Genomic DNA, 27962 nt, shown 5'->3' with positions numbered 1-27962 from the left:
CAGCAAACTCCAACTAAGACACCAAGTAAATAGCTGGGTTTAGAGTCAAAACAGAGCTCTGCACTCCCATAGCTACACTGCTGCCACTAGAAGAGTTATGAAGATGAGATGAAGTCATGCAGTAACTACAATATGGATGCAGTCAAAATAGGTCACACAGAATTAATGTTGCACTGTGATGGTAAAAGACAAAAATATGAGGGGAAAATGTGGTTAAAACTTAGAAGCAGATGCTACAGCATTCTAGCTTTCATTATGCTAGAGATGATTATTAATGATCTGGCAGGCCAAGCAAGCAATGAGGTAGCAAAATATGAAGATGACAGAAAATATTTTAAATTAATCAGAACGAAGAAAACATGAATCTCAGAGATACCCAGTGAAGTGTATCACCTCCTAAGTGTTTGATTTTGCTATGCCTGTAATAAACCTAAATTTTTAGCATTTTCAGGTTGCATTTTTGCACATCTAGAAAATCAAAACATGAACTACAGAAGAGAGGTGCACTGGGAAATAAGAAAAATCACAAACATAAAATTATTGTCTTATACTCAAAATGTAATTCTGGGTGTAACATTGGTTACTTATGGCTATATCACAAAAAGATAACTTATGAATTCAATTATCTACATTAGTAAACCGCGAATACTGTCCCTTCCTGTACATTTGTACACATCATATTGTGTTATAACTGAATTTTTTAGGCATTTCAACAATAAACCAAGAATTATTTCCATGTATCACATATTACACAATCTTCATGCCTTTATCTTTTTTTTCTGAAATAATGAGTAGCCAGTTAAAAACAGGCATGGTGTAATTTTTATATGTCATTGTTTGCCTTCCTTTCACCATCTTGCTGCATCTATCTGCTTTCTCTAGTGCTGTGCTTAGGACATGCTAAATATGCTTAATTTATATAAACAGTTAGTGACAGAACTTGCCATGCATGAAAGTAAACATTGATGTATGTCTTTGCCTCAGAAGGGGCCTACAATTACTTATATGCTGTGCAGTGTCTAGTGAAGGAGCCCTGATCTTTTACACCTACCTCAATAGCAACTACTACAGTGATGGGGAGAACAGCAAGGGCAAGGCAGTATCAGTCAGGGTTTGTACTGAAGGGCAAGATCAGTTGAATTTTACATCGAAGGGCTGAACAGTGTTATAAAGCTAAACTTTCTAACATTAACTTCCATGATAGTACAAGAAGCTTGTGGACAGGAACCACAGTGGAAGTGTGGAAGATGATGCCTACACACGTGTGACAGCTACAGGCGGCTCCACGCACGGGACACCAGTGCCATCACCTCATACCTGAAAGGAGGTTGTGGCCAGATGGGGATCGGCGCCTTCCCTCAGGCAACCAGGGTAAGAGGACACAGCGTCAAACTGCGCCAGGGGAGGTTTAAGTTGGACATCAGGAAGAAATTCTTCACAGAAAGGCTGATTAGACATTGGAATGGGCTGCCCAGGGAGGTAGCGGAGTCACGGCCCCTGGAGGTGTTTAAGGAAAGACTGGACGTGGCACATGGTGCCATAGTCTAGCTGGCATGGTGGTGCTGGGTCACAGGTTGGACTCGATGATCTCGGAGGTCTTTTCCAACTTGATTGATTCCGTGATTCTGTGACCACCCCGTGCCGCCCGCACTGCCGGGGCAGTCCCCACATGCGGAGCGAAGGAACCGCGGGTGAAGCGCTGCCCGCCGGGCACCGCACGGACCGCGCCGGGCAGCAGGAGCTTCGCTGAGAGCGGCGCCCAGGCGACGGCAGGGGCAGCCCCGACCCCGGCAGGGGCAGCCCCGACCCCCGCAGGGGCGCCAGCCCCCTTTCCCCGCACTTCCTGCGGGTTCCCGGCGCCCCCATTCCCGCCGCCCCGGGGGCTTCCCCCGTCCCTCCATCCCTCCCTCCCGCCGCGCTCCCCCAGCCCCGCTCCCCCCGCGCGCATGCTCGGGCGCGCGGGGCGGCGCGCGGGGCGGCGGTCCTGCAGTGCGGGGCGGCGGCGGGCGGCGCGCGGGGCGGGGCGGGGGCGCGCACCGGGAGCTGCGGCGCGAGCGGCGGCGGCGGGCGCGCACCCACAGGCGGCGCCGCGTGTCCCTCCGGCCCCAGCACCCCGGCGGGACCCCGCGGGCCAGCGCCCTCCCTCCGCACCGCCCGACACCCCGCGCCCGCTGTAAGTGCGGGGAGATCAGCCGGGGAGGGCGGGAGGGCTGGGGGGTGGAGGGGGATCCGGGCTCCGCACCCGCCCGCTTTGCCCCGGTGCCGGTGGCGGGTCGGGGTGCCCTGCGCGGGGTTGCTCCTCCCGGGGAGACTGCGCGGCCTCAGCGCTCGGGGATCATCCTCGCCGGGAAACTTGGTCGGGTGCTCGTGTGCTCCGTGTGCGGGAGTTGTTGTTCCAGTGGCGAGATGGAGGAAAATCGCACCCGCGGCGATTTTCGCCGCGAACATGTTGAGAGAGAAGGGACCGACTCCCGCACCGATCCGGATATAAACACCGACAGCATCAAAAGGGAGAGCTGAGCTGTCGCGTAACAATTTGCACTTGGAAACGCTTTGGTGGAAGTGGGAGTCTTTGGCGTTCGTGTTGGTTTGAAAAGCGATAGCGAAAAAGGGCGTGATTTTTTTTTTTTTTCCCCAGTAGGGAAATAAAAAGAAAAATAGGGAAAAAAAGATCATGCGAAACCAAGCGCCAGAGCAGCCCTCGCAAGGTCATCACACCTTAGACTAGGCAGAAGTGCTCCCGATCCATGGGATCGCTCTGTCGCTTTTCTTACTGCCTGTGAGGGGTGTTTTTATTTTATAATTTAATATATTTAACACGCGAGGTGTCTGCAGGTGGGCGCGGGGTAGGTGAGGGGCGGAGGTGCCGCGCTCCTGCTATTTACTAGGGCATCAGTCGGAGTGAAGATGGAGGTGGGAGGAGATAACAAAAGCTGGTGTGCGATCCCGGGCATCTCCGACACGAAGGCGTGAGAAGGAGGAGGGAAAGGAGACGGCAGGAGAGAGAATTTCATTTCCAGAGATCAAAACAAAAGGAGGAGCAGGTTGAGGCAGATCGTGAGCAGCCGGGGCGGAAAGCGAGGGAGGCGTTTTCCCTGCTGACCTGAGCGGAGCGAAGTGCGGGGGCTCTGTGGGATGTGCGCGGCCGCGGAGGGAGGGAACTCGGGCGGGGGCTGCCCGGCCGGCGCAACTTTGCGCGCCGGCATCGCTTGGAGATGAGCTGCTCGCCCCCGGCGAGACGTGCTCTGTGTGTGGGGCAAGGGGAGGAACGCCTGCCCAGTGCCTCGAGGGCTTCTACTCCTTCCTCTTCCAGCCCCCGCTGGGAAGGGCCGGATCCCGACGGCGCGGTGCGGAGGGAGTGCGGTGGGGACGCTGTCCCTGCACCCGGGGTGCCGCGCCGGGACATGGGGGCTCTGCGGGCTCCCCGCCGCCGGCTCCAGAGGGGGCTGCTGGAAGGGACCCCCGGCACTGCCGCCCTCCTCGACATCTCGGTCCCCGCGCACCGCGAGCCCCGCCGTGCCCCGCCGCTCGCTGCCCTCCGCAGGGCTGCCCGTGCCGCCGGCTCCGCCGGTACGAGGCTTCCCCTGCCCGCCCAGGGGTGTCCCCACCCCCCGGAGTCCCCCGCTATCCCCACTGCCCCCACCAGGGAACGCCCCTCTCCTCCCAACCCTGGTCCTCTCCCTGCGTGAATCCACCTGCAAGGTCCCCCCCCCCCTCAACTCTCCATCCTGTCCTCAATGCCATGAGCCTTTCCTCTGATGGTTGTTTCCCCATCCCGGCACCTCCTTGACTTGTCCCCGCCCGGGGTGTTTGCTCCGGCCTCCAGCGTGCGGATAAACCGTCGGAGATTGGGAGAGGAGCGGGAGGGAGGGGCTGATCTTACGCAACTGTAGACCCCCCACTTTCTCGCCCCTGGAGGAGCCTGTTAGGGGCTGTGCGGAGGTGGGACGGAGTTCTCCGCCTTTTTCGGGCCGGGGGGCAGCTCGAACCGGTCCGTGCGGAGCTCCCGCCGCTGCGGAGGTACTGCGCTCCGAAATCCCGCACCGCCCGGAGCGATGCAGCAAGACCGGGAAGGGAGGGGGGGGTTACCTGCACCACCAGGTTTTTCGGCTGACAAGGAAACTTGCAGATAACGGGGTGATGAAAACAGCAGCCTTTTTCATTAAAATTGATAGGTAATTAGTTGGACATTAGAGGCTTGGCCAATTACCAAAAGGCCAAATGTATGAATAAATTCCGTGTTGTTGTACAGAAGATGTTAATGTAACAGATGGGTTTAAGAGATACCGGTACTTCTCCCAGCAATTCTGATGGCAAAATATTTTTAACAATATTTTGTTACTAGTGGATAGGCATTCTCTTCCTTCGTGCATTGGAAAGTAGATCTCAGAGGTATCACCGCCTCTTTATGAAGAATAAAAAGCTGTACCTATTTTATAACTGGAATATGATATGGAACAGATTAATCACAGAGAAAAATAAGTGTGAGGAAGCTCAGTCTTTGTAAAATACATAATCACTGGCCCTTTCAGAACACATGCTTACTAGTATTTGTTTCTGTGACACATTTTCAGAGTCATTAGTTTTCACTACTACCCTATTGCTTGACAGAATGCCTTTCCTTTTTAAAGAACATAGTTCATTCAAGAACATCAGTTTACTAGAGAGATCTTCCAGTACAGTGTTCGAACAGCACAATACATTTCACGTTTGTGGACTGCGATCAATTCTAATTAAAACTTTAATTACGTTTTGCTCCATTCTAACAAAGCAAGAAGTAGTCTGGGCTAACGTTGATGTCAAAGAAAACTAAGGAAACATGTTCTTCATCTTCGTTATGTATTATTCCTGCCTTTTCATTAAGGACTGAATCCTTATCTTGTTATTTATCCACAAACTTTTATGACATAGAGCTGCAATATTTAATCACTTTTCTGGTTGCCCAGTTTTGCCCCATACAAAGGTATGTCTGCACACAGAATTGCACCACTGATTTTTCAACATGGTTCTTGTTCTGGAGCATCCAGCTATTGCCAGCACATCAGCTGTTCTGTCAAGCGACATCTACTTGGGAGTATCACAGTGTTATGTAACTCACAACCACAGAGCAAAGCCAAAGATGTCTCCACTGCTGTGGGTCCCACACCACAGCACCAGCCAGAAGGAAAATTATGCTCTGCCGAGAATGATAAGGTGAAGTCTAACCAGGATGTGGGGGGTTGAGGGTAGGGCAGAGCAGAGAGAAGGAATCAGGCTGGCTGAGTAGGATGGAAGCAGTGAAATGAATCTGGCTTTGGTACTGTTTGGAAAAGACGTTGCACGTGTCCCAGGGTGTGGCATCCTGCTGACTGCAGCATGTCTGGGGCATGGGAGGTCCTGGTGTGCCTGCAGCATAGTCCTGCTCGAGGGCTGCAGCAATGTGCTGCTGTGTCTCCATTTCTGCTCTTTTCAGTGTGTTGGGGTAGTAGAGGCCTCTTGACTTTTCTTTCCATCTATACGCTCAATATAGCTGTAGGAGGGATCTAAATCTAAGAACAGAGATTCCTTTTAACACATGAGTGTGATGAACTTTGTTGTAGATGATTCCAAAATTGTTTACATTTCATGCTGTTGTTCTGGTTCTGTTTTTCAGTTTTGGAATTCTAATGTTATGCCTTCATTATGCATCACTAAGGTTTTTTTGTATTATATCTGTGCCTCACGCTCAGGTGTTAGTTTTGCAGATTCCCTTGGATTTTCAGAATTTTATGTCAATTGGTCAAATAGTGCTGGTTCATCCTCTAATTGTGAATCAAACAGTAATGTACACTAATTAAAATCAGAGTTAGAAAAATTAAAGTATGATAGACAAATTTGTTCTTTAAGTACTTGGAATTGAAGCACATAGCACTTACCCTGAGCAACTGCGCTTCTTGTCTGTGATGTTAAATATTGTCAACACTGATCATCATCCTTTTGTTTTTAATACATATTGTTTTGCCACTGTGGATTGGGGCTAAATACCCTTTGTAGTCTATAAAGAAGTCTATAAAGAAGCTTGTCTGCAAGTGGTTTTGATTGCCCGTGGATTTTGCACTTTGCTTTAATTTTGTCTTTAGTAGAGAAAAGCCTCCTCCTCATGCCTAATTCTGACTCAGACTTCACTCTAATGAACCTAGACCATTTCATCTGTCCCCATTTTCTTGTGGGTCCCCATTACCTGCATTTGCATACCTTTTGCCATTCTCTACAATCCTCGGCCTTTTTCTTTCTTCTTCTGGAGCGTAATTTTGTTTCTTCTTTCTCTGTGCTTTCATTGCATCTTTCGATCACTTTCCTCCTTACCAATTATCCTCTTCACTGTTTGTTTCTTTATTGGGAAAGACCCTGAGTTACTCTACAGCTTCCGTACGTGACACCGCTGAAAGTGTTGTGTGGTACAGGAATTCGGCACGAATAGGGGAGGCTCGGAGCATATGCAGTGCTGTGAGATGGAAGGATCCAGATGGGCTCCCATCGCAGGGCGGCGCTTTCTTACCTCAGCTCCAATCCTTGTCTTTTTTCATAGAAAGAGAGAATCTTATCTTTTGAATTTTATACTGTTGTTCTGAGAGTAATAGCTCTAAACCTTTTCAAAGATAACGAAGCAGATGATAGAAAGGATACTTTTTCATGGAATACAAAATCTTGGGGTAGTGCTACAAATCCATATTACTTTTTAAGTTATAAATTGCTAAGAATACATATGTATTGTTTTCAATTTTATTTTTTTTTAAGCTATGTGGATGTTTTCCACAGGATCTCTCCTTTCAAGAGCTTTTCCACATTTGGATGTGAATGTGACTCAAAGGACAGTAATACACATGTAGGAAATTAAGACAGATTATTAGAGATGGTCTCGTAGCTTAAAGTTGTAAAAAGTAAGTAGTTTCAAGGAGGCAGTTGAAGGAGAGGAAAAGATAAAAATCACTTGACAGTCAATTTCACTGATGTGTTTATACAAATATCAAGCTGTTTTTCTTTGTGATTATTCTCCTGAGGAGGTTAAGGAACAGAATATGCTTTGTAAAATAGCTTGTAAAACCACAGCTAATTGAAATAAGCAGTGCTCATTGGGAGTGAAAGGACAACTGCTTCTAAGCATGATGTATTATAAAATTATGATATCAAAGACAAAGGAATAAGCATTACAGATATTATTTAAGATTTTTTTCCCCTGAAATAAACCCCATGGACTCACATTTTCAATCCCAGACTGTAAGAATTTAAGAGTGCATCCCAGTTTCACTGTTTTGAAAAAGTGAGAGATTGCTACATTCTTGAGTTTGTCAACAACATATGAATTTTGAAGTAATGGGAAGTGATAAGTTGAGGTGACCAAGTGTATCTTTTAAGATAATTATAATAAAATAATTTCCTACTAGGAAGATAAAGAATTTTAGAATCATTTTATCATCACAAAGCCATTTGAGGAAGATTATCTACATAATCAGCATTACAAGAGACTGAACTGATGTGCAGGAAAAAAAGAAGCTGTAATGGTGATTTTTATACCTTTTACACTATTATATATATATGAGATACTAAAATTTTTAGTTAAAATGAACCTTTAATCACTTTTGGCTTAAAGCAGATTTAATTTTAAATAATCGATGATTTCAGAAAAGCATAATTGTTTTTATTCAACACTACTAAATACCAGAAAGAATCCTTTAATCTATTTCTTGTTCACTAACTTAGACTTTCTCAGAGTTCATTTATGAAAATATGTAAAAACTGAGATCCATAATCATAAGATTTATAAGTGGTGTTGAATTTTTTTTTTCGTGATCCTATCAAGGTATTTTCATATCATAGTTAAGTATAAAAATATAGTATAATTTTAACTCCCAGTGAGTTGAATCAACTAGTATAATAAAAACTGATGAGATTACCTTGGTTGTTCAAACTTTGACTGTACAAGTTGAAATGTATACTCAGGAAGAAAGCTGTGACCGTAATTTACAGCGCTTTTAGACTAATAAATATAAGGCTCTAAATCTTATGATGAAAATTAATTTTAATTAGTTTTAACTTGTAGCTAAATAGTAAGTTGTATTCTGGGGAAGAAAGCTTTTAGATTCACAAATGTTTAACTCTACAGGGGAGAATAGTAAACATTTTAAGCGTGTCTAGCAGAGTCCATAGCATTTGACTTGGCGACTCCTCTATCCAGACTCCTATTCATGAAACGCTTTTTTTTTTTTTTTAAATCTGTCTTGATTTAAAGACTATGGGAAATGGAAAATTTATCTCAGTTCTCTCTAAGCTTTTTCAGTAATTAATTATCCTTAGTGTTAAAACATATGCCTCATGTCTTGGTTCTGGTCTTCATTAAGAGTTCTTGAACCAATCAATCCCCAAAGTAGTTGAAAGAATATTAATCTTAAATAGGTCAGCTGTTGAGCCAAGTGTGTGTAAAATACCTATGATTTGATTTGAATATATAAAAATAATTTCACAAAGGCAGTATGTTACTGGAATTTATTTTTTTTAATGAAAGATTAGTGTTCCACTTCATAGAAAACATTTTTACTCAAAAGCAGATATTAAATCATTCACAGTAAGATGGAATCAAATAGCAGCAAGTGGAGCTGAATATTATCCTTTTTGTGGACTGCATTGGAGAGAATATGTGGTTTAATTAGACTTTATTCAGAATGGAGTCTTCTAAAATTAGAAAATCTTGTTTATAAAAGCTCTTACAATACAGCATATTTCTCTGTGCTATTATCTTCTATATTTAGAAGTACAAAGTAACTGAAGACTCTTAGAGAATGAAATTTGAGATATTATTAGTTAGAATTAAAATGCTTTTATTTTTTAGTAGAAGTTGGTATATGCAGAGAAAAAATTAATTTGCAGGGTAGTGAAAGTGAACATTTTTACAAGGTCTTTTTTTACTGAAAGTAAAATCAGCTTATATAATGAATAATGATGCAAAAAGTTATTTGTGCAAATATTGTTAATATATAGCACATATCCAGTCAATTTATCAACATACCCGATGTTCTTTCATTACAACAGAATATATACTGCATTTTTTTAAGCAGCCATTTTTCCTTTTAAATATACATTCTTTTCAGATGATACAAAGGCGTACCAACATTAAGGAATGGTCTTGAAATGCCTGTTTTGAATGGCATAGAAGGCATTCAATTTGAAAGGATGATAGCCTGAAAAGGAATTTTGGTTTGATGCATCTGATTATACTGGCAATTTTGGCAAACCAGACTGTATCTTCAAATGTCTAACAAAGTATGACCTGTGTTTTTCACCTGGGGTTTTTTTGCATCTTACTTGGATAGGTCACATCAACCACATTGTAAGGTTAAAGAATGCTCTACAATGTGCTCCAGTGGATTTGAAATCTGGTCCTTGACATCTATGTAGAATGGGAAAATTTAGAAGATTGGTGTGCTTTTTGGCCTTGAAGTCAGAATGTTTTACCTTGTTAAAACTTTTATATCATGTATCCTTACATAAAGAGAGTCAGTAATCACAAACTGTCTTTCTCATACACATAAAAGTATATAAAATACACTTGCCTCCTTCTGTCAGTGAAATTCTAACAATACAGCTGTATTACTGAAATGCCAAAGTGTTTAAGAGAAGTAGCTTCTAAGGATCCATTTTTCTCCTCAGGTATGGTAAGAAGATCACAAAATACCCTTTGTCATTCTTCATTAACAAGTTTTGTTTACAAGAGTTGCCCCCCATACTGAGTGAGTGCTCAGCTCTTTAGTTCAATGGCTGTTTATTTTAATTCCTGTTTGGGAAGATAGGAGGGTTGGGAGGGGTTATGATGCTTTTATGTTTTTCTAAAGTGTCTACCACAAAGAGGTGCTACTGGAACACAGATCAGTAAGTAATACTTGTTTCTATGTGGTTTGAGAGGTGAACATTACTCGATCAGGCTTCCCACTCTGTTATATGAGAATGTAATCCTGAAGTATCAGCACGTACTAACTCTGCCTCACGTCTTATGTCATTCTTAGCTTTTACTGATCCCTTTTTTCCTCTCTCTCTGGCTCTGCTTCCTGTCGTCTTTGATTATGCTCCATAGGTCTCCTGTTGCCTAAGAGTCTCCCTCTCCTTGACAATACCTGGCTGTGCTTGTTTCACCATGGTGGATGCCTCCTTCGTCTTGCATTTTAACTGTGGTTTTGTGTTTGCTTTTTAAACTGTGAGCTTTATCAAACGAGATCTGGCCTTTTCTATGTTCTAGAAAGTGCAGCTGTATGTACTGTGCTATAAGGGTAAATGTTTTTATTAAAATTGTAACAACATGTAAGATATACCTACAACCTGTGCAGAAAGATAAAGTGCAAGTTCAGGGATTTCATGGAGTGACTTTGAACCAATCCATAGCAGCGACTGAGTTTGTCTCCTGCAAAGCTAATTAGGATACATTCATACTGCAGTCACTAGGTTGTGAAAGAAGTATGCTGACATAATCAGACTAGCTCTAAACCCAATATACGATGTACCTGCAGCAAGCCAGACATAGCAGTGCAGTGCTTAGCATGGCTGATATCATCAGGTCTTCATCCTGCCCTTGAGCAGGTTACACCACGGTCTGCTTGGCCCCGGTGGGACTGTTTGCAGTGGTGAAGCCAGTGAGTTTGAAGCTGGCTGAGGCACACTCTTCTCCAGCTGTTGGGCTGTAGTGTAGATACACCCTAAAATATGTCCTAAACAGCTGGATTTGTATCCAGATATATCTAGATATATACCAGGTGTCTGGTATTTTCAAAGAGAGGTCTGTAGGCAATCACAGTAAAATGTGAACAGATGTTGAATACAGCTGCGTTCTTTCTGTGTGTCTGTCTGCTTTGTCTGTGGAATCGCTCTCTTCGGTGCCTTAATTCTGTATTGTAGTGCAAGGCCCAAGATGTTCTTGTAAATCTGCATAGTAGAAACACAGCCTGTTTATATTTTTTTTTTTTTCTTTCTGGGTTGTGGAATGTTGGGGTATGAAGATTCAACACAGGGGACTGAAAATGTTACAACAATTTGGCATAACATACTCTATGCTTTTTATGTCTACATACTGTTATAAAATGTTCTTCTGTTGGTATGTTCTTATCACCTAATGCCGTAACATCAACACTGTCAATTATCTTAACAAAACCTATTAATGCAAGTTCTACAAACGAAGCAATTTTCTTTCTTTACAGGAGAATGATCTAGAGAACTGATTGCTACCTATTTGCTATTATTTGTGGGATGCATTATTTTACATTATTACCTGCTTCAAGTATTTGTAATCGCATATAGATTTTTTTATAATGTGCAACTATAAATAAATGAAAACAGTATAACAAGGTTCTGAATTGTTGCATGAGAAATCCATGGTAAATATCAAATACTAGAGTAATTTTTATTTCAGCATCAAACAGTCCTATCATTACTTTGTATTGCTGATGTAATGTTGGTGAAATACAGCTAGTTAATTAAAAATAAAAAAGTTAATGCTGTAACTTCATATGCTTCAAATATATGAAAATTAACTGTGTCTGACTATGACTTGAGTTTTAGTGGGTGTCTTGCATTGCACAGACGGCTGAGGAGACAGAGATATTTTTAAAATTGCTCTTTCTTCCATATAAATTGCAAGGTCTTGCAATATGTGACTCATTTCAGCTGCTTGCATCTCCCTGTTGCTAACAGGAGTGTATTAGTGATGACCAATAACAATATATCAATGTCAGCCCATCTCCAGATAAAAGAAAGAGTTCACGAAGCGTTCAAGGTTGTTCTGGTGTTATATGTAACTGAGATAGCTGGAGACTGTAATTCTCAGTATTGCCCAGGAAACCCAACTATTTACTGTTGACAGCATTGATATATTCAGAAGGGCTTCAACATCCAAAGCTGTTTGAAACAACTAACATATTCCCTTATTTCTGCAACGCTGCATTTTGTCACTCAGTAATTTAGGAGATTCCCAATTCAAGTAAGACCTACACAACAGCTCGTAGCCATGTCAGCCTTGTACTTCTGTTTTCCTTTGAAAATACCTTCAAGAATTCTGCAGAAATTAATTTTTTTTGTTTGTTCTGCATGAACAGAGTTTGTGGTGTCACTCTGGACACTTGACTATACACTTCTATAAACATTGAATCTGTGAGAATAAACAAAAAAACCCCACAAAGGTAGCAAATTCACACAAGTTATAGGGACAAAGTCACCATCTCAACTATGCTATGATAACTTGCCATACTTTGAAAATTCAAATTACAGTAAAAGTGAGTTAGATGTGGTTGTACAGTGAGAAAAAGTGTATGCTATCAGTGGGCATTAGCAGCATCATTTACAAGTACTGACCTTGGAAAATCTTTAGGAACACATGGAAGGATGGCTTGATGGTGCTTCATTATTAAAAATTCCCATAGAGTTAAATGTGGAGATTTCTGAATCAGTCCTATCCTGAAGTAGCTGGGCCAAAGTCCAAGGCCATACACATGTAAGGACTCATTCTGTGTGCTGATCTGATCCCTGCTGGAAAAAAAAATTGGATCAGGGAGTGGATTTGCATGGTGCAAAGTACATCCTGAACCACGAAAACACTTCTGTGAGTGATTAGATTTAAATACATGGGGAAATGTGTTGCTTTGAACACACTGAGTTGACTAGAAATGTAGGTGTAAGTGTTCAGCAAGCTCACAGCCTTAAGGAGATGAGACTCGGGGAAAAGGAGAAGTTGTGATCATGAATCATGTCAGAGATGTAGGCAGGATGAGATCTGTGAGGATTTCAGTGCTAGGAAGATTAATTCTAAATGAATCAAGAAGGAAGGGGGGAGTGAGGAAAAAGAGTAGGATAGCATTTGAAGTTAGCAGAAGGCAAAGATATCAACATCTAGGAAAGACTGAGTAGTGGACAGTCTCTCACAAAAAGGGTGATTAATGTGAGAATTACTAGCAGATTCACCACTTCTCATGAGTTTTTAGCTGTTGTGAGAAAACTTTGAAGGGAAAGTTTGAATTTGCAGTAAACATCCAATTCAGTGATAAATCCAGTGGATTGTTGCCACTTTTCTCTGAACTGCCTCTTTGGATATAATGATAGACAAGATGCATCAGAACTGTGCTAGGGCAGAAGCATTTGAGTTATGTGCTCGGGGGAGCCTTACTGAGATGCCAATAACTGTTATCACTGTGATAACTTTTCTTATGTTGTGTGTCAGATGGGTGATAGATGTTGCTGTTGGAGAAGAGGAAGGAGAATGGAGATGGTTTTAAGTCACATACAAGTAAGTCCTAAAAATGACCAGAGAAACACCCCCAGTGCAGGCTCTCTCTGGCAGTGAGCTCTGTGTGGGTGCAGGGGAATTTGCTCATCTAGAGGCATTTGCTACGTGAAACTAAGTGAGGAGAAGGACTGAAAAATAAAATTTGAAGTATTTGCATAAGACTTTATATGTTCTCTCATCATATGATTCATTGATCTTATGACTGAACAGCTGCTTTTAAAAATCCTGCTTTTCTGAAGTAAAAACCTGTTTGGAACCCTGATTTTGAAGAATTTATGTGACAAGTTGCTTGTTGTTTTGCATTTGTATTAAATACAGATATGCCAAGTACTTTTTCACTGCTGATGTCAGTTTTGAATTTAACATGATTTCATTCACATTGTATTACATGATCATGCAGAAGACAGAAACATACCTTGTCCAGGAGCTTTTAGACAATTAATGGCAAAGCAGAGGATGGAATCCAAAACTCTGATTCTCACAGTGAATTGCAGACCCTGTGTTATATATGTGCTTGATCACAGTGCTATAATGAAGGTCCTGTAATGGGAGGAGCTCAGTTTGCATAAATTGAAAGAGGCTGGACAAAACTTTGAAATTTTTTTGGTTGTTACAAGTCAAGGTAGAAAAACGTTTGGCAATTGTGTAAATTTTTCCCCTCTAAGCTACAAGTATTTCGCTCCTGTACATCAGTAAAGACCAATCTGTTCCTCAGAAGAGTTGCTCATGCAATTTGGGTATCACTGATTGATGATTGTCTTCTGCATCTGTCAGTGAGACAAATACTATCAGAACTGCTGGTGAAGTGACCTTATCTGGGGTTTTAAAAGAATGAAGATGCAGACCTAGAAATTTGGATGTAAGCAGTGTCCCATTGGACTTTTTGTATGACACTGGTCTGTATCGAGTGAAACATGATGTCTGATTACCACAGCACCAGATGATCTACATTCCTGACAGCGGGAAGATGAACGTTGGCACCAACTTGAGCTGAGCTCTCCATCCAGCCCAACCTGGCCTTTCCTGGCAGGGCTCTGTGGTCATATCTGCTGGAAGGGGAAGCTTTCCCTGTTCCCTCACTTTCCTATTACCCTTCCCTATTTCTTTATGGTTTAGCTCACACAAATGACCCTTACTTTCTTTTCTGGGTGGAGTGGCATGACAAGTTTTTTCTTATCTTGCCTTGCACGTGACCATACAGATCCTAGGATATACACAAGGCATTAGGCAAGGAGTTATTTCCGTTAATGAATATGATTCTTTGGAGAGTATAACCTTTTTTGGCAGCAGAACTGGATTATGTCAGATTAAAATCACTGTGTAGTCATCCTCCCATGATGCAATGGGACCAGTACAGAGTTGTTGTCATTGTCTGACTGTGACTTCTTCCTTCGGCTCGTCTTTCTTCTTGGCTCTTTAAGGTACTTGGTAGGAAGCTAAACAGTGCAGTTTAGTAATATTGGCTAATCTGATAAATTCTTACAGAAGCAGTGCTTGTGTGTAGTTGGTGAACTAAAAATTAAACAAAATTATTAATGAACTAAAAGTAATAATTATTGTATAGCTTAAATTTAAGTCATTAGTATCACCACCAGTCTAGTTTTGGAATATTTATAAAGTGAAAATAATCAGGTATTTATATGTCTCTCAAGTTTTGCTGCTGAGATCTGTCAGGTGGTGTTGTGATAATGATGGTCCACTTGGACTAAAGCTGATGAGGAGTGGGCTGCAGAGCACGGATTGGTCTCTTTAAGTATATAGTGAGGAGGCGCATGTCTCCGTTACCTCTGGGTTTTAATTACATTGGATTAATTGGATCATTATATTGCATTTACATAAAATTCTTGCATCAGTTTTAATTATTCGTTTAGCCATAGTCCTTGACATATTTTTCCTTCTTAGGCTTTTGCATAATAAAATACAGGTGTCAGCATACTCATTGCCCATCCTCACAGAGTTGTCAAAGTACTATGAAAAATTAAGGTCAGACCAGTTTTTCATTTGGATTTGAAGTTATCCTTTAAAAAGAGGCATGAAAGTGACCTGTGTGCTTTATACCATACAGGTAAATGGTAGAGCTCTCTGGTGATGTACAGCCAAATTCCACTTTAGACTGGCTTTGTAGCTTTACCCCTTGGACATATGAAGCATTACCTGGAAATTGTTTTGACTGTGAATGAACAGAAATGTGAAGATTTCTCAGTACAATGCAGTGAACAGGCATAACCAGTTCATTAGCATTCTGCTAGTCTCTGGGTTTACCTGAGATTTGTCACCGCAGTAAGAGTTGGCAGAAGTGGCTGTTACCTGTTCTTGCTTGTTTCAGAGGGGAATGGGTGTGACAATGTAAAGACCAAGACCTGGTAAAAGTAGGGTTTTTTAAAGTACTAGAGCAGAAGAAAACAAAAAGTATGTATTTTATGTGGAATGGTCCAGAAGTTGTGTGCTCCCTGTTTTTCCTTTGAAAAATCTGATATTTCTTTGGCCAACTGTGGCTGATCATTACTTCACACTTATTATTATGGCAAAATATTCAAAAGTGGAGTCAGTTGCACCAGTCACTCTGGATATAAGTCAATTCAGGCTCCATTAAGTTGTTATTAAGTGCTGTCAGCCAAGTCCACATTGTGGAAGACAAAAGAAGAAAATCTGTCATATGTAAGAGCTGGTTGCACAATTTTTTTTTAGCACACCAAGACTCGGGAGATCTTACAGCAAACTTTCCAGATTAGGTGTGTATTCTAAAAGTAGAACGTCAAGAGTCTGGTTGCTTTTAAACAAAAGAACTTGCCAATTTTATTCCGCTTCTGTAGCTTCAGGCTGTTCAATGGGATTTTTTATCCCTCTAAATGAAAAATTTAAAGGTAGGCTTTAGCTGTAGTGGGACTTTGTTTTGGATGAAACAGCCCTGCATCCCATGGCTAGCTGAAAGGGCTCAGTCACTTGATACTTCACTTATTTTTTCTGTCAGCAAATGCCTTAATGTGCCACTGCAATATGACTTGTTCCCAGGGGAGCAGATGAACAAGCAGGGAGGACACGATCATCCTGCCTCCCTTCCCAGGCAGCTCCCTGTGCTCTGCCACTCCTGCAAGGATTTCTCCATATCTGTCTTCAACTCAGCCAAAATGAAAACAAGACACAAGTAGTGGAAAGGCAGAATATGGCTGGCGAGAAGCAGCAAGCAGCCCTTCCTGGGTGAGCAGATGAAGAAGCTGTTCAAAAAGAAGATTATGAGAGGAATATATTCACTAGCATGAAGCTTACTCAACCTGTCAGTTTTTTTTCTGAAGTTTATCAGATGATTTCTTCTGGTTTTGTGTCAGGTAATAATCTTTTGTGCTTCTGTGTGTTATGTCAGACTGCTTTGGACTGAAATAAATATTTCCTTGGCTGGGGAATGGGTGGTGTGAAGTGAAGCACAGAGGATGGTGCTGAGGTCCTGCTTCTGCATCTGGTGTGGGCACACCCAGCTAGCATCAGGGTCTGCCTTGGGCTTTGGGAAGAGCCATCCCAGGGACAAGCCAGGAGCTGGGGCAGTTCGGGAGCCCAGTGCACAACTCACCTCAGCGACCAGCAGTTCAGTGACAACTGGCACCTACCATGAAGATACTCCAAGAGAATAAAAACCTGAAGACAGCACAGACAGCTTGAATGATAACCCATTTTTTCCTAGGAAACAAACAGCCCACATGAGTTATGCCCAGGTCACAAGTTTAACCTTGCATTTCCCTGAGGTCTGTGTGAACCTTGGAGGAAAAGTTTCTTATTTGTCTGGTTGACACAGACTCAGGATATTGTGCCATTACTTTTGCTCTGTAAGTTGTCTCCTGGAGAGCCTAACTGACATTTAGCTACATTATTCATGAAGGAATTTGCAAATCTACCTCCTGCCTCTGTGTAGAACCTACATATGGTATAGTATGGAGTATATAAATTTTATAAACTATTCAGCACAAGTGTGCCTGTGTGGGGATTTAGAGATCTGTGGGAATTCTTTTAAAGTAAATTTAATTTAATTTAATTTAAATATTTTAAAAAGGATTCTACAGCTCACTGTAGAATCTTTAACAGTTTTGATTTTTTATGTGATAAATCTCCTTCCAGTGCACTTATAATAAAATCATAGAATCCTTTGGGTTGGAATGGACCTTTCCACTGGACCATGTTACCCAAAGCCCCATCTGGCCTGGTCTTGAACTCCTCTAAGGGTAGGGAGCTTCTCTGGGCAACTTGTTTCAGTGCTTCACCGCTCTCACAGTAAGAAAGTCTACTATTGATTATCCATTATCATAATTAATAAATAATATTTAATGTATTTCTGTTAGTATATAGGTCCATGGATCTTACACCTTGTATGTGTAAGGCTCTAGGGAGACATTATAGCAGTCTTCCAATATCAAAAAGAGAGTTTTTAGGAGGGCATGGAGTGATAGGATAAGGGGTACTGGCTTTAAACTGAAAGAAGGCAGGCTTAAAGTACATGTTAGGAAGAAATTTTTCACTCTGAACATGGTGAGACACTGTAATAGATTACCCAGAGAAGTTGTGGATGCCACATACCAGGAAGTTTTAAGTTTGGATAGGACTTTGAGCAACCTGGTCTAGTGGAAGGTGTCCCTGCCCATGGCAGAGGGGTTGGAACTGGATGATCTGTAAGGTCCCTTCCAACCCAAATTCTGTGATTCTATGTAAAATGAGAGCTCACATTTTTGTAACAAAATGAATAGCAAAGAGGAATACTACTTGATGTTTTTTGAGAAAAGCTATTCCAAAACATTGCTATGTATAAATACTCTAAGTGTAGGGAATTCACTGGAAACATAACTGTATGAATAAGATACTTTCCTGAAGAGTAAAAAAGGAGTGAGAATGTTATCACCTTGAAATTCTCAGGAATACCTTTTGTAGTTATATCCACTGCCAATTTTAATTTGAACTATTATTCAAGTATTGACTTGTTCGTAATGATTGAATCATTACAGGTGTTTGAAAGAATTACAGAAACTTGAAAAATACCAGTTACCAAGGCAGTAAAAGCAGTTCTCTATATGTAGGAATAGAAAGCTGAGCCTGAGACTGAAACCACAGCTCCATAAATGGTCTTACTGCACATCGTGTTCTTACCCACAAAATCCAGGAGGCAATTACCTGGCTTTATTAGGCACAAAAGAAGGGCTGTCCCAGGAAGAAATTACCTCATCCTGAGGTTGGAACTAGGACAAAACTTCCTGATCCAGAGAAAGGTGTATTTACCTTTCCCAGGGTTTCCATGCCATGACAACCCTCTCATGAGCCAATTGGTGGTTCACATTTCCATTTTGTCTCAGTGGTGCAATCAGCCTCAGTTCTTTTTCCAAAAGCTCAACATTGTCTGAAATGCCACCATGTGACCCGTGGAGTTTGCTGCTTGGTAAGTGAAGCTTGAAGGACAACCTACGCTATTTCCAGGGTGTAGGAAACATTAGGAAATACTGACAAGATCAGTGTGATGAAATAAATAGTATTCTCCAGCTGCTCTTTGTCTTACTTTGAAAACATTACTTTTTATGGCCACAGATTTTCCAGTGGGAAACAATGAATAGAGTTCAGGACCAGTTTTATCTAGGCTTTTCCTGGTCCTAACTCCCAGGAAACTATTTGGCTCCTTGTTAGCTGTAACAGTGCTAGAATTAGTTTTGTTTTCTGACAGAAAATCACCCCTGACTTAGTGCCTAAGGCTGCTGATGTTAGTGCTGCATTACAGGTCCACATCAGCATTTTTGATGGGTAAATAACTGTTGTGTTACATCTGTATGTAATATCCTATCTCAGGTATGGCATTTGTGGTGCATTTAATGGTATTTGGTTATCTAAAAAGTGCTCTGTCAGAGCATACTGCAGGTGTCTAGGTGGTGGATGTAGTATTGCTATTTATATCATAGTGCTCTACAAATATTAATAACACTGTGCTTCAGAGTGAGCTATAGCCATAAACCTGTAAAATAACTCCCAACAGTTCATCTTGATAGTCTGTTGAAATTGGACTGCTCTGACTATACCCCCTTCAGGCTCACTGCCAATCTCATATTTTATCCTGAAATTCCATGAGGAGACACTCAAAATAAACACTACACTAGCAACTGCTTGAATTATCTTTAAGGCAGTAGCAAGCATTAGTTTCACTTTAGCCTCTCTGTCTTTTTTCAGTTGAAAATCTGTGAAGTTTGACCTTTTGAATACATTTTGCTCTTATTTATTCCCCCTGTTGACTGCAGTAGGAACAGAATGAGTATAGCTGAGAAGGGAATGGGTACATCATAGATGCTAACCTGTTAGGACTAAATTATCCCTGTTGGTCCCATGTTGCCCAGCACCAGTGACTTTATACACTGCATATCTCCTCACTAGCTTGCTTTCAGAGTAGAAAAACACAGCTGCTAGATTTGCGTTTGAGTTTTCTTAGGAGGGAAAAAAAAAGAGCGACCTAGAAATTACAAGATTATTCCAGGCACCATTTCAGAGACATTCAGCTTTTTGTTCTGCAAATGCTTTTTCTTCGTTTCTTTTGAAAATAGCTGATCTTGTAATTCACTTTTAAAGCCTAAAGGTGATCCAAATAGCCCCATCACCAAGGTCAGTATACCCTTGAATTTTACATGTTTGCTAATTTTAAACTTCAGTGTTTTTCAGAAAGTAGTGTGTTTAGCAAGAACAGAAGAGGTAGAATGTGGGATTGGGACAATATGAATGTTCACACATCACTGCCAATGAAAGCAAAGCTTACAGGTCTAATTTTAGGCTTTTCAGCCTTGGTATTGTTCCTTACAGCAGTTATTTTCCATATTATACAAAGCAGTCCTTTTTTCAAGTTTTATAAACTGCTTTAGAGAACAAAAGCAAGGACAAAGTGAGTATATGTCATGGTTGAAAGCAAATCAAAGAAGTTTAAGTATGGCTGAAGTTAGAAATGATTGCATGCCAGTTCTATATTCAGAGGACAATTCTTTAAGAAAAACAAGAATCTAGAGAAACATATAAGGAGACCTGAAGTAAAGAGAGTAACATGGGACCCTTGTCTGTGACTGGATTTGCTTCAACCCATTTAATTAATTTACACTGTGCCTGGTAAATTAGTCCTCTTAAAAAATGTCAAAATGACCTGTGCTGTTTGGAGAAGTAAGACTTTAAGGATACCTACCTATCTCTGGGTGCTTCAAACTAAGCATTGTAGATGCAGTAGAGATGTTATAACCAGTTCTTTGTGTACCACCAGATAGACGCTATTTTCTAAAGTTAACTTTTACTGATACACATATACAAAACTAGTTTGTTTATAGAATTATAGAAATACAATACTGTAAAAATGTTTGTGTTCTTTCCTGTAGATTAATTACCAAGGGTTGGAGCCGGTTAATACTAAGCCATTCCCCATGGAAGTGTCAGCAGTGGTACTAACCTCTCAAAGTATCAAAAATACCTTTAAAAATAATTAAATTAACGTAGTCCCCATTTTTCATCCAAAAGAAGCTTGTTAACTGAGTGAATATATGAAGATGTTCAGAGAAGTCAGAGAACATAAAGCTGTGTGATTTTCATTAGTAAATCTGCTGTTTGAAACAGGTTGGTAACTGGCTGTGTTGAAAGACAGTTTCTTGGGAAGAGTCTCTGCAGGGGCTGCTGTAACGTCAAGCTGGTATTTTGTTCCACAAGTTCAGCAAAGGTCCACTGCCTCCTCACTGGGCTTCACCACGCAGGTAGTGCCGAGGCTTGAAGCACAGTTTGGATGTGCTTGAAGCACAGTTGTCCTGGGAGAGTCAGCTCCATCTGAGCTCTGAGAGTAGACGGGTTTTTTTCATACTATTCTAGCTGTCTAGGAGTTAAATGTTTAGTCTAATTGTGTGGGCTTTTTTGTTAGTCAGACAAGAGTAGATATTTCCAGAGAGCAATTAATCCCACTTACCTTGTATATATAGTTTTAGTATGGGATGAATTGCCTCTTGGTGAATTGGGTCCCTGTTTCTCTCCGTTGAGCATTGGAGCCTTGATGACTAGTTTAGATTAGATATCCAATTGCTAATGGCTACCACCCAGGTAGAATTAGCCTGGATTAATCAAGTTCCCTGCCACTGACTATAATAACTTCCCTGTTCTGTGCATGATTTGTGGATGCTGCGTTAGAGAAGAGTCTTCTCTTGGTTTTCTTTGCAATAATTTCAAATGGTTTGACATTAATAGTACAATTCCTCAGTTTTCTGTTGTTTCTGGTTGTATAACAGTTTTAAAAATTGTGACATTTTTGTTATTTACTATAATCATTAATAATAATAAAAACATTTTAATTCAGTTTCTTTATGGAACAGATTAAGTTAAAAACTGGCTGTTGGGTGGTTTTCTGGATTCTGACCATGTTCTTGGAGTCATAAATCAATGTAGCTCCTTTCAAGTTAAAGAAAAATTGTTTCTAAGAAAGTTTGGAGCACTGATACTGTAATAGGGTTAAAGTATGACATCAGTGAAGAATAAGCAGACTGTCAAATGACTTTATTTGGTGGCAAGGAGTAATTTAATGGAAACTTCAAGATGGTAATTGTTTGGTTGTTTGGGAGATTGCAGTTCCTCAGGTCTTTCCCATGCCGGTCAGGTCCAAGATTTTTTTTCTCCTTTTTTTAAAATTTTTTTTCTTTTTTTTGGAAACAGATATATACGGCAAGCAGAGCAGAGGAATAAATTGAATGCTCCTCTTAACCTTAAAAAATGTTTTTCCTAGATGTTCTGAGAAGGTTTCCTTGGGAATCATAGCTAGTTTTTAAAAGAGAAAGTAAAAATGCTAGTGACATCTCTGACCCCAATGCCTTTTGCATTTTCATTTTATCCTATTATCAGGGGCAGACTGGCAGCAACAGTCAGGTTTGTTTCTGCATTTGTTCTGGGAAAAGCAAACAACCTCAGTTTAAGCCGCTACTGAGAAACCTGAGGCTTTCCCCACGAGTGTTGTCTCCTCTGAGCAGTCTGTGGTGATTTTGGGTACCAGAGGAGTACACATACATCTTCAAACCCCACCTTTGCCCACATGTGAGGGAAGCATTTGTATTAGTCTGGCCTTCCCCCATGCATCTGCACCTGCCACCTGTAAATCCTGGTGTTTCTTTGATGGCTACCTTGGGTTGTTTACGCTTTGCACAACATAATTATAAGCTGCATAATTCACTTAGACTTTACAACCTGTTTTTTAATATAAAACGCTCTCCAATATTGTATGATGTGCAGCATCATTTAAACATGCTGAGTCCTGCTACTGGGCTGCTGCCTCTCTGAGAGATGCTGACAGCCCTCTTGGCAGCCTGAGCATCCATCACTCTCCGCTCTTTGGGAGTGGTTATCTTTGTGCCTGAAGATGCCAAGCCAGTTTAAATGTCGATAAGATGTTGCCCAGATGAACTCCTCTGCAGCTTAAACAAGCCTGCTTCTGTTTTTTTCCCTTGTGCATCCACATTGCAGGCTGTGAACATTGCTGCTCTCACTGCTTTTGCTGATGAAAAGACCGAAAAGTCAAAGTACAGATAAAACATTAGAGTGATGAGAGTTGGCAGTGGGTAGGGAATAAGAACCAGGTAGGAAGGAAGGAAGGAGGGAAGGAAAGTTGGAGAAAGAGTCAGGCTGAGCTGGTACAGATGTGATGGGACTGGCTTGGCAAGTGTGCTGCCAGGGAGCCAAAAGTACAGGAAAAGATTGGACAAGGAAGAAGAACAGTGACAACGTGGGCCTGAGATTTACAATCAATTTGCTGTTACCTTTGTCTGTCTAACAGCAGAGCCATGGTAATACTGTGTAGGCATTCTTAATGCTAAGCATGTCTACATAATAAAACCAGCTTGGCCTATATTTTTTCTGTGTGTGTGTCTATATATGTGGTGTTGTTTCTCAGCAGCACTGTAGCCAGCCATTTCACTGGGCTGTTCAGGCACATTCCATACCCCGCTCTCTTATCGTGCGCTCACAGCTTGGCACTCACAGTTCTTCATTTTTATGAAGAATCAAATGCCAACCTGAATGTTTCACAATGGCAGTGTGTGAGAAATTGGGACCTTCAGAATGTTAAGAAGTGGTACCATGTAGGACAAGGCATGGATGCACAGGCCAGCATTTTGAAGTTCAGTGTCTGGCCTGCTTTGTATACTGGTGTCATATGCTTAGAAAGTAAAGGTGACAGAGTTTAAGTTGCATTTTGAGCAGGGAATGCAGCAACTAAATACTTGAGATGAGATTTGCATAGCTATTTAGGAACCTGGTGAGATTTCTTGAGAGCACTCAAGCTGCCAGAGAGATGCTTGATTTATACTGAACATCACCTTGACTTCCTTGATAAGAAATGAAACAAGGCAATTAGTCAAATCTACAGTAGCCAGTAGTCCAGACCTATAGAAGCACTTACATGTCTTTGTAAAGCTTGCTCCTTATAACACTTGCCTTGAAATCTACATTTTTCCATTCCGTGATATGCACGTTTCCCCACAAAAAATAATACAGATTTTTTATAAGTAATAAAAGAGATTTTTGATCCTTTTTCTTGAGTCTGTTTCTTGACACACACTCTCTCCCCTCCCTTTTTACTTGGCCTCAGTAACAGTGCTGCTCTGATCAGCAAAGATAAAGGGATTTTTTCCACCATAAAAAAGCAGATATCGTGAATACCATGTGTTCTGTATTCTCTTTTGTCTTGGAGATGGAAAAATATCGCTACCAGAAGGCCATCATTTGGAGTCTTGTTCACTTCCAGAGGGCATTCTGTAACAGGTTCTTTTTATACTGAGTCTTTTGGGAGTAGTTCAGGGGAAAAAAAAAAAAAAGAAAGAAAAAAAAAAGTGCTACAAGTATAACCAGCTCAAAGAGTTCTTTGCCTTCTGGCAGGCAGCAGTTCTTATATTACATCCTCTGATTTGATTTAGTAGATGTTCCAAACTCCTGACAAGTGCCACAATAATTTTTAACATTACTCTGTTTCGTGATGTTGGGTTCAGGGGACTTGGGGATTTTTTGTTATTATTATATTTTATTTCACTGTTTAGCTTATTTCTAAGGTGCAGCCTTAATTTCCTTTAACTTTTCTGCTGTGTTGTCACACCAGAGAGAATTAACAGCTCTACCAATGCAGCACTTAGCGTAAGTAGGGCCTGATCCAACTACAGACCTGGTAGATTGTCTGTTGTTTTCAAGCTTTGAATCAAGACCAGGTGCCTTATCCAAAAACTGTACTCTTGCTCAATAAGAAAGATTGGAGATGAACCAGGAATTTGTGTGTGAAATTGTACTATTTCTGTCCTAAATAATCACGGTACTTCTTCCTAGGCTGTTAAAATACGAGACTCTGAAATATTTAGTCAGGTTTTTAGCCTTTAATGATAACAATGTATTTAAGCCATCTTCTGTATAGTTTTGAATTTTCTAAGTAATTTGTAGTACTTCTATACCCATAATATGGTGAAAGATAGTAGACATAAATACAGTTATTTCACGTTTTTATGATTTATGGATAGAGGGGGAAGAGATGAAATGTATTCATAAATGACTTGTGGAGTTGACTAGTGAAGTGAAAAGGTTTGTGTATGATTTGAGATTACTGGTAATGGTTGGACTTATATCAGAGTATAAATTGCTGCAGTGTGATTATGTAATACTGAATATTGGGAAGATAAAATATCAGGTGAATTTGTTGGCAGAAGGAGGAAGGTCATGTCTGTGGGACAAAGTATGTTGATGACTATAGTTTAACTAGTAGAAATCAGGAGAGGAACTGGGCATTAATGAGGACAGATCTCTGAAATTACCTGTTCATGTCAAATAGCAGTTTAAATGGCTAGGAAGTACTAGGACAGTAGAAACGTATTGTATAAGCATGTGGAGCATCTGTAATTATAGTCACTTGTATGATACAGAATTAGTAAATTTGTAAAAAGCCTAGAAAAAGGGAGTAAAATTGTTTAGAAACGTGGAGCATAGGCTAGAAAGGGTCTGGCTGTTTCATGCCTGATGAGGAGCAGGTGAATAAGAAATAGTCACTGTTTCTCACAGTGCAAGAAAGAGGGTCACCAATGAAATTATTGTATAACATTTAATTAAATTATGAAACTGATTTCCACAGGATGTTGTGGAGACCAAGATATAAATGTGGCCAAAAAGGGATCAGACAAATTCAGGAAAGCTAATTTAATCAGTGATTATTAGACATGACAGTCTGGAGAGTCAATGGAGAGAGAACAGCACCTCCAAAGTATGACTCATCCCATCCTAGGAGAAGTGTGTTAGATCTACTTGCTGAATCGCTATCTGGAGATGTCTGTTTTGCTGTTAAAAAAGCTGTGGGTGCAATTCAGTGGTGAAGAGGGTGTTTGATTATATAGAAAGGATATTTTTCTATTTGTCATGAGGATATTTTTGTTCTTTGTTAGCAGCAGTTTAATTTTTGCACCTTATTGCAGAAGTATAAGAAATATGAAGGAGATTATATCATCCCCAAAGTCACTCTCAGACTCTGGAATCATTAGAGAGAGCAACAACCATTTTTATCTTAAACCTTTTTGCCTCCACATTCTCCAGTGATGAGTGAAGTAATCATGAGGTAATGCCAAGGAAGGCAGTGTTTTATATTTCTAGCTTTCCAGATTCTATGGACTTAAATAGTCCAGGGTAGCTGCCAGTGCAGTTACAGCTGCTTAGTATCATGCTTGGGAATAAAAATATTTCACCCACTGCTGTATCTTGTCACCTGGGAGCAGCAGTTGCTGCAAAAGGCACAGCTGTGTGAAGGCTGTCCAGGCTCTCTGTCCTTGCCTGTTACCTCCAACAATTCCCTCCTCAATTTGGGGACATCCTCCCTGATTGGCTTCAAGAAGAGCCTCAGGGCTGTTTCTGCAAGTACAACTCTGCTTTATAATGAACACATCTTTTTATGCTTACTTTTCCTTTTTTATCCAGCACCTTTGTCGTTTGCTTCCATAGACCTGAACTATTCCCATGGTCAACTCAATGACAGACAGCCCTAAGTTAGGGAAAAACATCCTGCCCCTTGAGAATTAGAGCTATATGTCATGCTTTCCAGGATACATAGCCTACAATAATGTCTTTTTCTTGCTAGGTGTTCTAAAATAGTTTCCCGAGGGGGTCCTTATCTAACAAAGGTAGATAGTGAATCAGAACAAAATTTTATTTTCCTAGACAATTTAATGGAACTGCAGGCTGATATTTTAGATTTGCAATTTTGAGACCTTTGAAAAGATTTCTGAGTCAGCTTGTCTGGGCTTAGCAACCTCTATCAATTGCTTTTTCCTGGTAGTTGATAAACTGAAGGAATTCAGAAGTATTTTTTGTGAATTTCTTAACAATTTAAATCCTTATATAGCTTTCATTTGTTTTCTTTCATATGTTTATCTGCATCACCATTGTCTTTTTTTTTGTCCAGTGATTTTGTCCAGTGTATTGCTATGGCCTGTCCCAGAGCTGTTCCTTTGTAACAGCTTTCCATGTACTTTGCTGAAGGAGTTCTTCATGCACTGATATCCAAATCAAAAATGTTGCTTACTTATTTTTTTTGGTCATCAGCAAAAATATAATTCCTGAGATGTGTTCTAGATAAACAAACATTTTAGAAAGTGATCTGAAAAGCAGGCATCTCTGTAAATCAAAAAAGCCCAGTACACAATAGACTTGTGTACCTTGCCTGTTGTCCTTTGCAGGATGAGGCGCTGAAGTTCTCATGGATGATGTAGTATTACAAATGTGTGGTGCATTGTATAGGTCTCTTTGGTTTTCTCCCCTTACTTCAGTATAGATTTTATTATTCTTGGCCATGATAAATGCTACCAAAATTTAGACTGTATGTCGCTCTTTTCTTTTTTTTTTTAAATACCTTTTATTATATTACAAAAAAAAAAAAAGGCATGTGTGCACACACAGATTCAGCTGAGTGATTTATCAGTTTTGTGATGGCATGGCAACAGCCAGTTTTTATAAAAATTTATTCCAATAGAGCCCTCATTGAAAAACAGTTGGAAGAAATTGTTCCAATTATTTTTAATGTATGAAATGATAAAACTGTGAAGTCCTTTAGCATGAGAGGCTTTCTCTCTCTCCCTTCCTGCCTCCCTCTGGCTTATCTTTTAACAGAAAGACCATATGCTGTGATTCATATTTGAGACTCATAGAAAGTTGTATGTTTTACCTTGCTCTGTTGCAGAACTATTGTACTGTATAAATGAAGTCAAAACTAGAAGAAATTGCTAACGGCTTTCAATTGCTGCATTGCGAAGATTTACTGGATTGTGTTTGTAATTAATTTTTAGTTATGAAGGACATACACAAAGCTCAGAGGCTTGCCATTAAGATCATGAAATAATAATGAGGTTCCTGTACTGGGGACATAAAGTCTCCTCTGAGACAGCCAGCATTCCTTTTGCTTTGTCCTTTTTACTCATTTTGCAATTTCTATCAATATTAATGAATGCATTCTTTTTTCCCCTCAATATATAACCTTGCTAGCAGTTCTGTCATCTGTAAAAATACTTACATTTTTCCAGGAAGAAAGGTTTGTTAGACTTGTCTATATTATCTATCAGTGATTTCAAAGAGCAGTGTGCTAATTAACGTGCTAATTAATGAGGAAATACTAAGTAATGGTTACATGCATTATTGCTTTTTGATGCTGGGTTTG

At 40.6% G+C, this 27962-nt stretch overlaps 1 protein-coding gene across 3 annotated transcripts in view; it reads left to right on the top strand.

Annotated features, from left to right (window-relative positions):
* The first annotated feature begins 2056 nt into the window (after positions 1–2056).
* The window catches only part of VSNL1 (visinin like 1), a 91800-nt gene continuing 65894 nt past the window's right edge, over positions 2057–27962 (top strand). The window contains exon 1 of one of the 3 annotated variants that reach the window (XM_017824813.1): positions 2057–2173. The gene's annotated coding sequence lies outside the window, so the exon portion shown is untranslated. Of the gene's footprint in view, positions 2174–2895; positions 3058–27962 lie in introns of those variants that run through there. The other 2 variants (XM_017824812.1, XM_017824814.1) reach the window with 2 other exon arrangements.

The sequence above is a fragment of the Lepidothrix coronata genome, unplaced genomic scaffold (genome assembly GCF_001604755.1).
Source record: "Lepidothrix coronata isolate B3197 unplaced genomic scaffold, Lepidothrix_coronata-1.0 Scaffold113, whole genome shotgun sequence".
NCBI classification, from domain to species: domain Eukaryota; kingdom Metazoa; phylum Chordata; class Aves; order Passeriformes; family Pipridae; genus Lepidothrix; species Lepidothrix coronata.
The sequence above is the reverse complement of the archived record's forward strand: the minus strand, read 5'-3'. Positions and strand labels throughout refer to the sequence as shown.